Source organism: Sphaerodactylus townsendi, linkage group LG03, assembly GCF_021028975.2.
Source record: "Sphaerodactylus townsendi isolate TG3544 linkage group LG03, MPM_Stown_v2.3, whole genome shotgun sequence".
Classification (NCBI taxonomy): Eukaryota; Metazoa; Chordata; class Lepidosauria; order Squamata; family Sphaerodactylidae; genus Sphaerodactylus; species Sphaerodactylus townsendi.
This window is the reverse complement of record NC_059427.1, coordinates 87,053,739-87,068,346: the sequence shown is the minus strand read 5'-3', so window position 1 is coordinate 87,068,346 and position 14,608 is coordinate 87,053,739.

Sequence of the window (14,608 nt, the reverse complement as noted above, 5' to 3'; positions counted from 1 at the left end):
CTGGTTTCCAGGTTAAGGGCAAGCAAAACGAAAGAAATGATGTCCATTAATATTGTCTGGTGAGTGCGATACATGCATCTCAGAACTTCACTTTCCAATTCTGTTTAGATTTACTCTAGAATAACCTGAACATCTTTCACCCTACTGCCTCTCACTCCTTGCTCAGATTCTACACCCCAGCTTAAGTTGTTCCCTACACTTACAGCTGTGAAAAAATCTTCTTGCAAAATGACAATGCTCCTCCACATTCTTGGAAGGAATACTGAGAATCAAGACAAATTGAAATCAGAAATACAGATAATTGTGGGGAACAATGTTATTGTTTGCTCGGTAGAATTAGCAAACTCATAAGACCAAGCATTCAGTAAAAAAGCCAACACTGGTATCTACATTAAGTATCAAGTATTACAGCCTTACAAATACTATACTATATATTCTAGAGGAGAGGCAAGAAGTTGGGATGGTGCAGTAAGAATGGAAAGCATGGGTGATTAGCTACCTAACTCAGCAGGTCTGATCTAAAGGTTTGATTTCCTGGGCAAATCCAAAGGATAATCCCAGGATATCTGTAAAAGAAGCCAAGTCACTGAAGTTCCAAAGCAGATAGTGAAGCAGAAAATATGGAGAGTGTTAATTGAAAAGTTTCTGCTAGCCGCACATATGGGTAGGCCAACAGGAGCACACAGGAACTTCTGTCCGGGAAAACACCGTGGCTCCAAAAATAGGCCCAGAGACTTGACTTCAGAGTAAAGTAGCCTTTTATCTCCAGGCTTGGAAAGCAGGGAACAAATAAGATGAACTAGCAGGTGAGACACTGGTTTGGCTGAAGGAGGCAGAAGGGCTACTTTCACTGGCTACCTGGGGTCATCTCTCAGACTAAGGCTGTAGTCCTAGGGATAATTACATGGAAAATAGTCCCATTCAGCAGCACTGAACTTATTTTCAAGTAGAATTGCTTAGGATTTCTCCCTAACTTTTCTAAACAGATAGGCTAGCTGGGTTGTATCTCTCTTGAGCACCTTCGATAAAAGCATGATAAAAATGCAGTTAATAAATAAATAAGTATATGGAAAGAGGAGGAGGGAGAGAGTAGGGAAAGTACAATTGTATGATATACTTTCTAAATACTGCTTCACATTTCCCTCAGGGCGAAATACATGGTCTTCCCAAAGTGAGACATTCCACATATGGAGCTTACACACTACACTTTTCACATCTCTGAAGCAAGAAGATGCATGAAACCCTGAAAAAAGAACTGAAAAGGGGAAATGTGAACCAATTGCATTTTCTCTTTTCCCTTCTACATGAACATTCCCACAAAAATGTTTAAGACTGACAGTTTACTTCAACTATTGGGGAAATTAAATGATGACGATGAAAAGTTCCCCTACCCACATCCTGAGGCAGCAAACCTTTGAAAACCAGTTTTAAAAGGCAATATCAGGGGAAGGCCTTGACCTCTATATCCCATGTATTCATTGTCTTGAGCAACTGTTGGCCACTGTATGAAAAAGGTGTTTGGACTAGATGGACTACTGGTCTGATGCAGCAGGGCTCTTACATTTTTAAATCCTTAGTTTAAATCCAACTACTTTGTCTTATGGGGAAAGCAGTGGCAAACTACCCCACAAAAATGGCTTGCTTATGAAATCACTGCTTGCAGTGGTACCCCAGGGTCGAACACGACTGAAGGGGAAACTTTACCTTTTACTTTGTCTTAACTGGTGTGTGAGGCTGAACATCTGAAATGTGTCAGTGAATATTTGATTCATCTCTGACTTGCAGCATCAAGTGAAGCGTGCTGAGAGAGCCCATGTGGTTCAGTGCTCATATGCTAGACTCTAGAGTTTCATGGGCCTGAGCTCAAACATGCTGTGGGCATGCAACCATCTCTCACCATCAGCCTTTGTAATGTTAAAAAGGACTTTTGACAGATGGGTTTGGCAAAAGTTGCATCTATTCTTCAAGCAGTAATTGCTCACATCAGGGTCTGTAATATGACACAGTATGAATTAAGAAAACTCTTTAGCTGATCACCACTGATCACCACCACTGGCCCAGCTGACTGTGGATTTTATTGTTTACATGCTAATGATATGCAACAGTTTGAGGTGTGTGTTAAACAAACTGAAATGTAATAATTCTACAAATTAGGTTAGCAATTCAGAATATAACAGCCCATTTGGAAGTAGGCCAAAACTGATGAAACTGCTGCCAAAGTCAGGCTAGGTAAGCCCTGAAAAAAAAAGCACAATTTGTTGGAGACTGGACATGTTTCTGTGCAGTAGATGCTGAGGGGAATTTTTATTGAATCTTGCCATGTTCCTATGATGTGAAAAAATGATTGAATGGGAAAGGGAAGTCTTACTTGCCAGTTTGAGATTTCAAGGCATAAAGAAATGAATGTTCTTATAGCAGCTGGAATGTGAATTGCAATTACATGAATAAACGGGCTACTTCTTAATTCATGTGTACAGCAAAGGCAGGTTTTGAAATCAGTGTCCAAAGCTCATCAAAACAAAAAAGAAGACAACTGTTTATGCTTGACTATGAAAAGGTTTGTCCCTTGGAAAATGCAAGATATTTTAGAGTTACTGGTATTTTTATGGTCAACATTGGTTTCAGAGAAAATTGTATGGAGCTCAGTGTGCAAAGAACAAAGCCTTGGGGATTCTTTTCTGCTCAGAGACATACAGAAAGGCAGAGAGCTGATGACCAGTACTATAGAAAAATGTTCATAACTTGTCCAGGTCCTTTCTTCCAACTTCATTCTTTATGTAACTAGCACTAGTATGTTAGTTACATTATATTTGGTATGGATGCTCAATAATATTGGACCTGGTTTCTCTCTTTAGCCAGCAAATGACCCTGAAGCATGCTCCTTTTGTCAACTGAAGATAGTTACAGAACTCTCAAAGGCAGCCCAGAGGATGGTCAAATACACAAAAAGTACTGGAGAGCTCCAACAGATAGCAATAGAAAGCAATAAAACTGCCTTTTCAGTGATATTCTGTCCAAATTAATTAAAATCTGTGAGAGTTTTGCCACTTGGATGTAAATTGCCATCATAGTCTGTGCCTCTGATGGATCAGATTCGACAAAGAATGAGATAGATGCACCAGACCAACACAGCTTGATGTTAAAGAAGGCATCTGACTGGGTGTGCATAACAGCTGAAATGTAACGACTATCTGATAACAAGAACAAGCCCACATAGTTTGTGTATTCTGATGGCTTCCTAGTAGTTTTATCTATAGGTCTGAATATACAAATACTTCATGATAAGAAATCAGTTCACCAGATACTGTCTATGTTATTGTGAAAGCAGTCTGAGATTTGACTTGGTGCAAATACCTGATTTTTAAGAGAGGGAGAGAGAGAATGAGAGAGAGAATTGCTGTAAGTTCTGGCCAGGGATCACATGTATAGTTCTGTTTATTTATGATCTGAACTTTCAAGTAATAAACTCCTCCAACAGTAACAATATGAATTATTTTTATGGATGTTTTGAAAAATCAAAGCAGATTGGAGCTTAACTTAATCTAAGCAACTTTGTAAACAGTGCTGTCTTGCTTAAAAATGGGATCCGTACTTTATGCATTCCATTAATGTTGATATTAATCTATGCCCTGTGTGCTCTGATTTGGCAAAAGTTCTGTATCCAGAAAGTGATTTTACATGCAACATGGTGGGTTCATACAAGCAGGGGTGGGCAAAGATTTTTTGAAAGTTGTCATAACAACACAAAACTCAACATAGTAAACATACCATCCAGGGGTGTTTGGCTTTCTAGTAGGGCAGTGGGTAGTCAGACTAGGACCTGGGAAACCCAGTTTCAAAACTCTTCTTTGCCTTGAAATTTTCTGGAAGACCTTGGACCAGTTATTTTCTTTCAGCCCAACTTGTACCTAACAGGGTTGTTGTGAGGATAAAATGGAAAAATGGAGAATGATGCACGCAGCCCTTTTATAGGAATGTAGAATATCCGTGGACATTTGTTTCCGTGGATATTTCTTTTCTTGTTTTCTTTCTTGTGTTTCCCCCCTCATTTTCCCCCCCCCCCCATATATCCTTATTTTTTCATAATTATCAAATTAGGGCACCACAAGTTAAGAGTGGTGCCCTATACATCAACATCAACAACAAACAAGCACAGAAACAGTGGGGACTTGCCTGAAGCATTTCTGGCTCCAAATGTTTTCTTTCTCTGGGATTTTAAAACATATTTTCAGGGAAAATAAGCACTTAGTAGCATGTGGTGAACTGTCTGAGTAAAAATATCTTAGTAGCAATGATGTCTGTAAGTTTTAACCCTGCTCTTTGTCAAAGTAATTCAAGGTAGCAAAATTTACAATACTTAAGAACTGTGCAGGTTTTATTTTTTCTTTTGGTCTTATTTTTATTAATGTTTTAAAAGACAAACAACCAACAACTAAAGTTACACACAAACAAGAACTCTACCATAAAATAAAAGGCTGGCTTCCAATTTCTTCTATGCCAGATTTAAACAATTTTAAAAATTACCCTCTGCTCTTTGGTAACAGATATGCAAATATAGTTTAATTGGTTCTTACTTCATTAGAATCTCTCTTTTCTCTGTTATACCCATTTTCTTATTCTCCTAGTCCACAAATCATCAATTCATTTTTTCTGCTTTAATCAAAAAGTCTATCAAGAAGAAGAACAGTTTGGATTTATACCCCCCTTTCATTTCTATAAGCAGACTTAAATTTGCTTACAAACTTCTTTCCTTTCCCCACAACCAGTGGTGTAGCTGCCACGGGGACAAAAGCCCCGGGCACCCCCATGGAAGTCACGTGTGTGTGTGGGGAATCCCCCCCCCACTTCTGGGAAGGAGGAGGAGCATGGCTGGGTCTCAGTGCGATGTGTGTGTGCCGCCTGGGCCAAGGCCTGCCCAGGTGGTCTGCGCATGTCACGCTGAGGCCCAGCCATGCCCTTCCTTTCTAGAAGTAGCTGGACCTTGCCCCCTGCAGCATACAGTAACTCTTGTTGCCAATATCATATATAAAAACAAAGTTATCTATCTTTTTAAAAAATTGACCATAAGACACAAAATGTAAGCCTCTGTTTTCATTTTTATATTAGTCTTTGAATTATTAAATATATTTCTACCCAAGAATTTAATTCCTTCTTCGGTTTCAAGCTTATGTACTTGGGCAATAACATGATCATCATTCTTACATAGCTTACTAGCCCTTTCTGCCCAACCAATATAAAATGTTTTGGGGCAGGAAATAAAACATTTCTTCTGAACAGTTCCACATAGTTTTTAGCCCCAAACATTTTATTTCCAGCCTCAAAATGTTTTACATGCATATTCTATTTTAGCGATTATTTTTGTGAAAACATTTTCAAAACGTTTTCACTTGCTGTATGGAGGTATTGAAAATGTTTCCTACTGCTCTTGACAGTTCCTGGACTTTCTCCTCAGTACTATTTTCTGAGCTCGGTTCATTGTCTCGCCTGTTCACTTTTGTCATTTTTAAAAAACATTTTGGGCATTATATCTTTGAAGCCACAAAGAAACAACCCATGAAGAATTGCAGCATGAGGCTTTGAAGCATCAAAGCTATGAATCCCTGGAAACATTAATATAAAACAGAAGAATCACAAAATGGTGACCAGGAAGCCATTTTTGAGGGGATTAGTGCAGACAAACTTTTTCAGTGACTTTTGCAGACATTTCCATTCAGTCTTGGGCTCATTCTACACATGCAGAATAATGAACTTTCAAACTGTTTTCAGTGCTCTTTGAAGCTGTGCAGAATAGCAAAATCCACTTGCAAACAGTTGTGAAAGTGGTTTGAAAACGCATTATTTTGCATGTGCGGAAGGGGCCTTGGAGTCTTCAAAGCCATGCAATCTCTTATCTACGTTAAATCTTTTAAATAATTGTACATACCCCCCCCCCCAAATGATACATATGTTCTGTTATGGGCAGTGCAATACTAAGGAAGAGGGGTACTTGCGGTGCGGCTGGGGATGGTATAGCCATTCTGCTTCCTAAGAGGCTTGTTAAGTAACATGATGCTCATGGGTATCGTGGCACCCACCAGATATTTTTTATAAAGTGGTGCGGCTAGGTAGGACTTTTGCCCAGCAAGGCTTCTGACTGACTATTGGAAATTTGATAGGCTGCAGATTTTCCCCACACCAGATCTCAGAGATGATGAGCAGGAAAAAGAAGAAGGCATCTCATATTGAAAGCTAACTCTCATTACATTCGTTTTCAAATGTGGTATAGTTTGGCACTTAATAAACTTCTGGGTAGGGAGCTAGCAAAATTTTAAGAAGGCTTCCAAAGGTAAAAAAGTGAAAAGCAGGGGGCCAGAGATTTTCTCTAGTCATTAGAAATTTGGGAATATTCCTGGAATACATGACCACTTGTAGCATATGCAAGGACTGCTTACTTTCTTAAAGAATGGTTCCTTTTAAAGATCCTTGTTAGTAGAATTGGAATATATTATTGAAAAAGCATTATAATTTATTACCATGTAATTTTATGACTGTGTTTCCCTTTCCGCCTTTTCTGACTTATTCTGAGGTTCATTTCATTAATGGTCAATGGGCCATTTAAAACTTCATGTATTTATATTACTTATAAAAATAAAAATGGTCATGTTTTCCTTCTTAGTTTTCAAAGTTTCTAACAATCTAACCTGGACTAGAAGCCTTCAGCAAGGAAACTGGCTAGTTCGTTCCAGTCAGTGGTTTCGGGAGAGGGAAGTTATTTGGGGTACTATTTTATTCTGTATTTTTTTTAAATGTTTAATTTGTAACTGCCTTAAGTGTGGGGAAAGGCAGGTTTTAAATATTTTAATTAATTAGTTAATTAATTAGCACTGCCATCCTAGGCAGAGTGGCATCCTTTGAAGTTTATGGGATTAGAAGACTGTAACTCTGAAAGGCCCTTATAGCTTTGAAAGGCCTTGTCAGTCCTCAGTCACATGCACTTACAGTTTTCCTTTCCATAGCACAGTTTTCCAGATCATGGGTTGGTGCTGGACCCTACTCCCCAAGACGACAACAATGAAACCCCCCCCACAGACACTGTCTAGCCGACTGAACACACTTTGATCCATGCTACCCCACTGCACAAAAGATTTTATGTGGTTTTCTAGATCGGGGGGGGGGGTGCCCCTAACCCCCATGATACGGAAGGGACAACTTTACTTGTAGCTCTGTAGCATTCACCATAGGGGGAAGAGAGATGATAGCTGCTGTGCTGTCAACAGGCAGGGCGTGGTCAGGTCTGGCCTTGCAGGGCCAAATGGGCAGCAGGCAAAAGCGTAGTTTGATAACACTCCAATGGGTCAAGGCAGGTGGCAGGTAAAACATAGTCAGATCACAGTCTTGTGGGTCAAGGCAGTCTTGTGGGTCAAGGCAGCAGGCTAAGCGTAGTCAGATAACAGCCCACAGGTTGTGGTACAGGAGAACCAATAAACAGGCTGGGGATCAGCAATGAACCATGCACGCAGCAGTGACAGGTAACACACTTGTTGCACCCAGGCAGAAGCAAGTTCACAGCAAGGCTTATATAGAGAGTCTTGTCCAAGGGGTTGGGATCTGCAAGGAGTTAATCCTGATGCAGATATGTCTATCTTCCCATACCTTGCTGCAATACAAGCACTCCTCCTTTGCTTCTGCAGCAGTTGCCTCTGCTTCTGCCTCCTGTGCACAGCTGACTCATTACTGGGTTTCCATTACTGGCTTGAAGCATGGACAGCGTCTACTGTGTATAGACAGTGGGGCCAGAGGTATGATCCCACTGTGCTCTTTACTTCTGTAAGGAATGTCTGAGGAGGTTTTTTTTTCCTCCTCTAGCTCTTTTGGCCCTTCTAGTCCCTACCTGGTTTCTAACAGTAGCCTTGTTAGGCTTTCCTTTCATTCAGCCCTATGCTGCTTTGCCTGATTTCTTCTAAATAGTTTCCTTCTTCAAGTCTGTATTTTAACCATCCTTTCATTCCTCAGCTTCTTGTTTTTTAGCAAATGTCTACTTTGTTTCATGTCCTTCTGCCCTTCTTAGCTTCTCATCCTTCTGCTCATAGCAGGGAGGCACCCCTGACCTGAAGCATATTCTTCCAGTTCTCATTTGTCTTGATTCTGTTCAATTTTTTTCTCTTTCAATCTTTCTGCTCACCCCAAAATCCTTGCCATGGATAAGTCTCCCTTTCTCAGTCATCTGTGTACTCTGCCCTTTTCCTTCCTTCATCTTACCTATCATCAGAAGTGTACTGACTGAGGGACATGGGGATACCCATGTCCACGGGTACAAGCCTTTCAGTTACATGGGGGATGCTGGAGGGCCCCCCAAGTGACCAAAGACATACACCTGCAGCTGGTGCCCCATCCCCTTTCTTCTGCAGGAACCGGCCTCCAGGGATGCATGGGGGCTGCTCTGCCCCACCCACCCCACCCCCACTCCCACTCCCCCACCACTGTCCCCAAGCCCCGCCTCCTCTCCCAGGCTCCCTGTAGTCCAGCTTCTGCTCTCCCCAGAGCCTGGGGAGAGCAGTTGCTGGGCCTCCAGTGACATGCTTTTAAAAGCGCTGAGGGAAGGGGGTATGGCTTGGGGGGAGGGGCCCTGCCCCAAGCCCCACCCCTGGCCTTTGTGCTTATAAAAGCACATCATTGGGGGCTGGCAACTGCAGCCAGGCTGCAGGGATCCCAGTGGGGCAGGGCTTGGGGGTGGACCTACAGCTGGCGCCCCATCTCAAAAGATTGGAAACCTGCCCCCTGCCCCAAGCCCCACTTCCAGCCTTTGTACTTTTAAAAGCACATTGCTGTGGGCTGGCAACTGCTCTCCCCAGGCTCTGGAGAGAACAGCAGCCAGGTTGCAGGGAGCTCGGTGGGGGGGGGGGCAGGGCTTGGGGGTGGGGACTTGTCCCCTTAGCCCCACCTGTGAGTGTGGGAGTATGTGTGTGTGTGTGTGTGTGTGTGTGTGTGTGTGTGTGTGGGGCGCCCAGAGACCGAGTTGTCTCCGGGTGCCATTTCCCGTCTGTACGCCTCTGCCCGTCCTTTTGTTATTCTTCAACTTCCTTAATATCCGGGTCCACTTCCTAGTCCACTTCCTGTCCTCCTCAATTCCTGATGACTCCAGTGGATGCGTGAGGTTTTAATCCCAGCCAGACTGACGAATTCCCTTTCCTTTGCTGAAACTGACAGCATTATTTCCTTAACACATGCAATGTTCAAGACTTTGTTGTGGCCATTAGGTTTGCCAATCAGCACCAGAAGCTTCATCTCCACAAGTGCAGTGTAATACCCTTCATCTCATTGTGTTACTAACAGTGGTGGGATCCAAAAATTTTAGTAACGGGTTCCCATGATGGTGGGATTCAAACTGTGGCATAGCGCCAATGCGGCTGGGCGGGGCATGATGGGGGCATGGCTGGGCATTCCAGGGGCGGGGCATTCCTGGGCGGGGCTGTGGCAAGGATGCAGCCGCTGCACCGGTCCTTGGGCAGGAAACGAATGCACAAAGGCGAAGGCTGCCACGCATGCCGGTGCACCTCCTGCTAGACTGCTTCAAGTTCTGCGCGCTACTGCTGAGAGGGGGGGCGTAACTAAGGCAAAAATTACGTGGCAAAATCACCAATTAGTAACCCCCTCTCGGCACACACAAATAATTAGTAACCTGCTGGATCCCACCTCTGGTTACTAAAATAAAAGCAAAGTACTGATCACATGTATTTTTTTCAATTGGAGAGCCTCAACCACAGTTTATGCTGAACCACAATGGAAGTGAAGGGCTGTTATTGTTGGAAAACATACACACCTTCTGTACTTGTTCAAGCTTTTCTCTAAGTCATTTGTGTGCCGCTGAGTATGAAGACAGAAAATCTTCAGAATTTTTCATTAAATATGAGGCAATAATACTTAAGTATGTTAAATAGAGGGTATCTTATTTCCCCCTCTCAGATACACACTGTCTTCAGGTTTATTAGTTTCCCTCTTTTCTGCCCAAATATTTGAGGACATGTTGTGCTAACTGACTCAGCAACAAGATGTGTTTGGTTTATCTGACTAGTTTTGTTTTCTGTTTTAAGTGTGTGTAAGACGCATGTGTAAGATATGAGAAGGTTTAATGGCAAGGCCGTTTTAGTACCAGACCACTACCTTGCAAACTTAAGTGGTGCTGTTCCTGTTTGATATCTTGCCTCCTGACTTTGGCATTAACTTAAAATACGGAGGACTGGCAGGAGAAGAAAGCAGGGGGAGGAAAAGGGAGGAGAACAAGACCTGCAAATGAGCATCAAAGGGCTGGTGTGAGGTTTATTGGGACATTTACTAGTTCTGTTTTCATTATTTACACCACTGTTGATTCTAGGAGATCTCATTAAAAGTGTAATAAATGTTAAAATATTTTACAGGCCTATAAAAGTTCCAAAGCAAAAAAAAAAAATTGTGCAGTGCTTGAAGTTTTTCTGTTCCATGTTGTTCTTCATCTGTTTTTAAACAATTCTCTTTTCTGTCATGCTGAACCTGCTGATAATTGATGAGATGATAAAATAGGTTCCATACTTTTATAGCGCAAAAGAGTTTTTGGATTGGTCCAGTTGCTTTCTACTATTTCTAGGTAAAGTGTGCAGTCAGGTCTTAACTGAAGTCTGAGTTTTATGAGATCCTAACAGGAACATGGCAAGGAAAAGTGATCCAGTTCTGTAATAAATGAATATCCTTTAAGAGATGAAAATTCATGCTGAATCTGACAGAGCATGCTGTAGAGCACAGTTGAAATCTTGTGGTAGTGACAGAAGTGAAGAAACAAACTATCTCTTCTACTATTTTGCCTGCTGAAATCAGACAGTTATCAGTGTAATTCAACAGTGTAATTCAACAAGTCAGAGTTCCAAAATGTCATCACAGAGCGGGCTGAAACATCTAGTAAGCCTATTATTATTGACCTGTGTCTCTGTCTCCTTCCATCTTGGGAGACTAGTCACATTCAGAGCCCTGTTGACTTGTTTACAGAATAATCAGAAGTGAGATAGCCAAAAAATAGGTAAGACATAAACACACAGCTTGAATGTGTTATAGTCACAGGGCAAAATGGCTAGTCTAGCAGTACACGATACACCGAGATTGATTCATTGATTCATTTATTTAATTAATTAATACCCTACTTCTCTCCCGTTTAGGGAACCCACAGTGATTTACAATTGTATCCCTTTCTCCATTTTATATTCATGACAACCCTGTGTTGTAGGTTATGATTGGTGTGTGTGATTGACCTGAGGATATCCAACAAGCTTCTGTTTCAGAGTGGGGATTCAAAACTAGGCTTCTCAGGTCCTAGTCTGCACTCCAGCTACAACACCATGCTTGCTCATTCATTTAATTATTTAAAACATTTTGATGAGGCCTTTCTATCCAACTCAGGGCAAACAATAAAAACCATTAAAACAAGCTTTTAAAAATAAATAATCTAAAATTACTTAAAAAAACAGGTAAACAAAACACACAAACAATTAAACAAAACACATAATCATAATTGAGGGTCAGTGATGGAATATTAATAGAAACAGAAAAATCTTTACCTGCTGCCAGGAGCTAGTGATTGACGGGCAAAGACAAATTTCCCTGGGAAGCAATTGCTTAATTATGGTCTTGCCCCTCTCAGTCACTCACTAGTCTCCTCTATGCCCATTTGGTATAGGTGTGCAGAGCAGGTAACAACCAAACAAGGTCTCTGAATGGCTGAGGAAACCAAATGGGAAGCAGGAATGAGGGAGAAAAAGCTTTTTTATTGGCAACTCAGGTCAGATAGGATCCAACCTTCAGAGAGAGAGAGAGAGAGAGAGAGAGAGAGAGAGAGAGAGAAACTGACCAACCGAGAGACGAGAGAGAGACCGCCAAGAGAGACCATGACCGATTACACGTGGTAAGGTTTCCACAACTTCTAAGAGAATTGGCCAGGGAGTCTTTGTTTTGGGGCATGTTCAGCAATATTACCCACTGCCCTGCTTGCAGTGGGACAGGCATTACACATCAGCTGGCTTTTTGCTTGCATCCAAGGGGAGCAATGTTTTGTGGGTTCTCTATTACACATGTATGCTTTAATTTTTAATATAATCTTTTCTGCTTTAATCTTATCAATAGATTGATGTATCAATCAATATATCCATAGATGTTGTACAGATGTATTTCCTCTAGCCCGGCTAGATCTACTAATTTATTACTCTAATGATAGATCAATGTATTATCATCATCATCATCATCATCATCATCATCATCATCATCATCATCATCATCATCATCATCATCATCATCATCATCATCATCATCATCATCATCATCATCATCATCATCATTATTATTAATTCGATTTGATATGAACATAAAAAGGCAAAAAAGGCAAAAAGTCTTAAATAAGGCATCAGAACTCTTTGCCCAATCACTGGTTGTCTTTTATGGAAGGAAGCGAGGGGATAGTAAGGTGCATGCAAACTGCAAAAGGACAACGTAAACTGCCATTTGCTGTGCTCCCCAGGTTCATTATCATCTTTCTCCCAATGTACTGTCAAGATTGATGGGTTTTCCCCGGTATGGTCTGGAATCACTAATTGCTTATGTATAAAACTATGAGGCTGGAGATGTCCCAGTTTGTTGATCAAATGTAGGGGCAAATTGGTGTTTGGACTGCTTGAGTAGACTCATTATTTTTACATTTTTTAGTATCAATATCAATTTATTGATTTATTAATATGGTTATTTTTTAAATATAAAGATCTAAATATATGCAGGAGTGGGGAGCCCATGGGCAATAGAAATGATACAGCAGGGCAAGAAGTGGGAAGTGGTAGACAACAGGGAGGAGGGTGAAGGGGAAGCATGCAAAGCAGCATGTGCTGGCAGGGCAGGGCAGGTGTGCTGCTAGAACAGCACCAGTGCTGAGAAGGCTTCTGAGGCAGGGAGTCACCCTGACACAGAGTCAGTTAGTTCACTGTCAAGTCTAAGCACAACCCAGGAAGCCAGTGGGAGAGTCCAGAAAACAGAGTGAAACAGTCCAGAAAGTCAAGTAACACAGAGTAAACAAACCAGGTGGGAGTAGCTGAGAAGTGCAGTGGTGGGAAACCTGTCCAAGGTCAAAGCAAGATCCGAACACTCAGAACAGTGGCATGCAGGAGTTGCTGAGAAACTCATGCATTGCATCCCCAGCTATAGCTCTTACTACAGCTCAATACATGATTCTGGGCTGCTTGCTTGGGGAGGCTTCTGCAAAGACTCCAACCCACACTGGGCTTGCAAGCAAGCAGAGCAATGCCTCTCCTTCAAGGCCAACCTCAGCTTCTGCTGGCAATGCTGTGGTACATCTGAAGTATCATCCTGCCTGGTATTCCTGATAAGCCCTGAACTGGGAAGATGTAATTCTTCCTCTTCTGCTGATACATCTGGCATCGCTCTGTGAGGCTCAAACAAATTTTCCTCTGATGAACTGTCAGCCACAGCGGGGGGCGGGGGGATGACACAGCATGAGGGAATGGGTGGGGGGTAAGACTAGGCAGGCTAGATGAGGGTGGAGAGAAGAGATCCACGGCAAAGCTGTGCCCACTGGCAAATCTGTTCCACTTTGGCAGCGAAGCAAAATTAAAATTGTGCTATAAGTGGATTTGCTTGCTGCAGTTTACATACTGTTGTTTGCCACCCTGAGCCCTTCAGGGGAGGGTGGGGTATAAATACAAATATAAATAAATAAATAAAAAACCAGAAGGAGCATTCACAATGCAGTCTGCCTCAGGGCATGTTTTCTGTTATTACTCACTGCCCTGTTTTCCTATGCTTTATTGTACACTTCTGAGGCACGCCCCCCATGGGGGTGTGTGTGTGTGTGTAAAACTCAGATTTTGCACCAGGCTCCATTTTTCCTAGCTACGCCTGTGGCGCGCCCCCTGCCCCACTTACCTTAGTGAAACAGTGCAGACTGGAGAAGCGACCTATTTCCTTCAGGCTGGAAATGGCCTGGTGGGAACTACACTTCCCAGGAGACCTTGTGAGCCCCAAGGTCTCATGGGAAGTGTAGTTCCCACCAGGCCATTTTCAGCCTGAAGGGAAGAGGCTGATTCTCCAGCCTGCACTGTTTCACTAAGGTAAGTGGGGGAGGGGCAGAGGGGCAGGGCACCGTGGGGGTGGGGGTGGGGGCGAGGGCAGGGGCGGGGGCGGGGGCGGGGGCGAGGGTGGGGGCAGAAAGCACAGAGTGTGCACTGGGTGCAGTATGGCCCAGCCATGCCTCTGGTTTGCAGAATATTAAGTGGGAGAGAACCTGTCTCAGGAAACTATGTAATCTTAGGAATGGTGCTGGGGAGGGGACATGACCGTCCTCCCACTGCAGTCCTGATCAGGAATACCCTCAACAGTTTCTGCAGAGATAATTTCATCCTTAAAATGGTGGAGGCATCCTACGGGCGATGCTCGAGGAAGGAAATTAAATTTAGTTCCTCCACTCCTTTTCCCTATCCCAACACACATTTGATTGGCATGATGGCAGCTGGTTTGGCAGGGCTAAATATGTACAGTCCTGTCACAGAGCATGTAAAATTGAATTAAGGTAAAGGACAATAGGTGGTCAAGTCAAACTGTGTTAAGT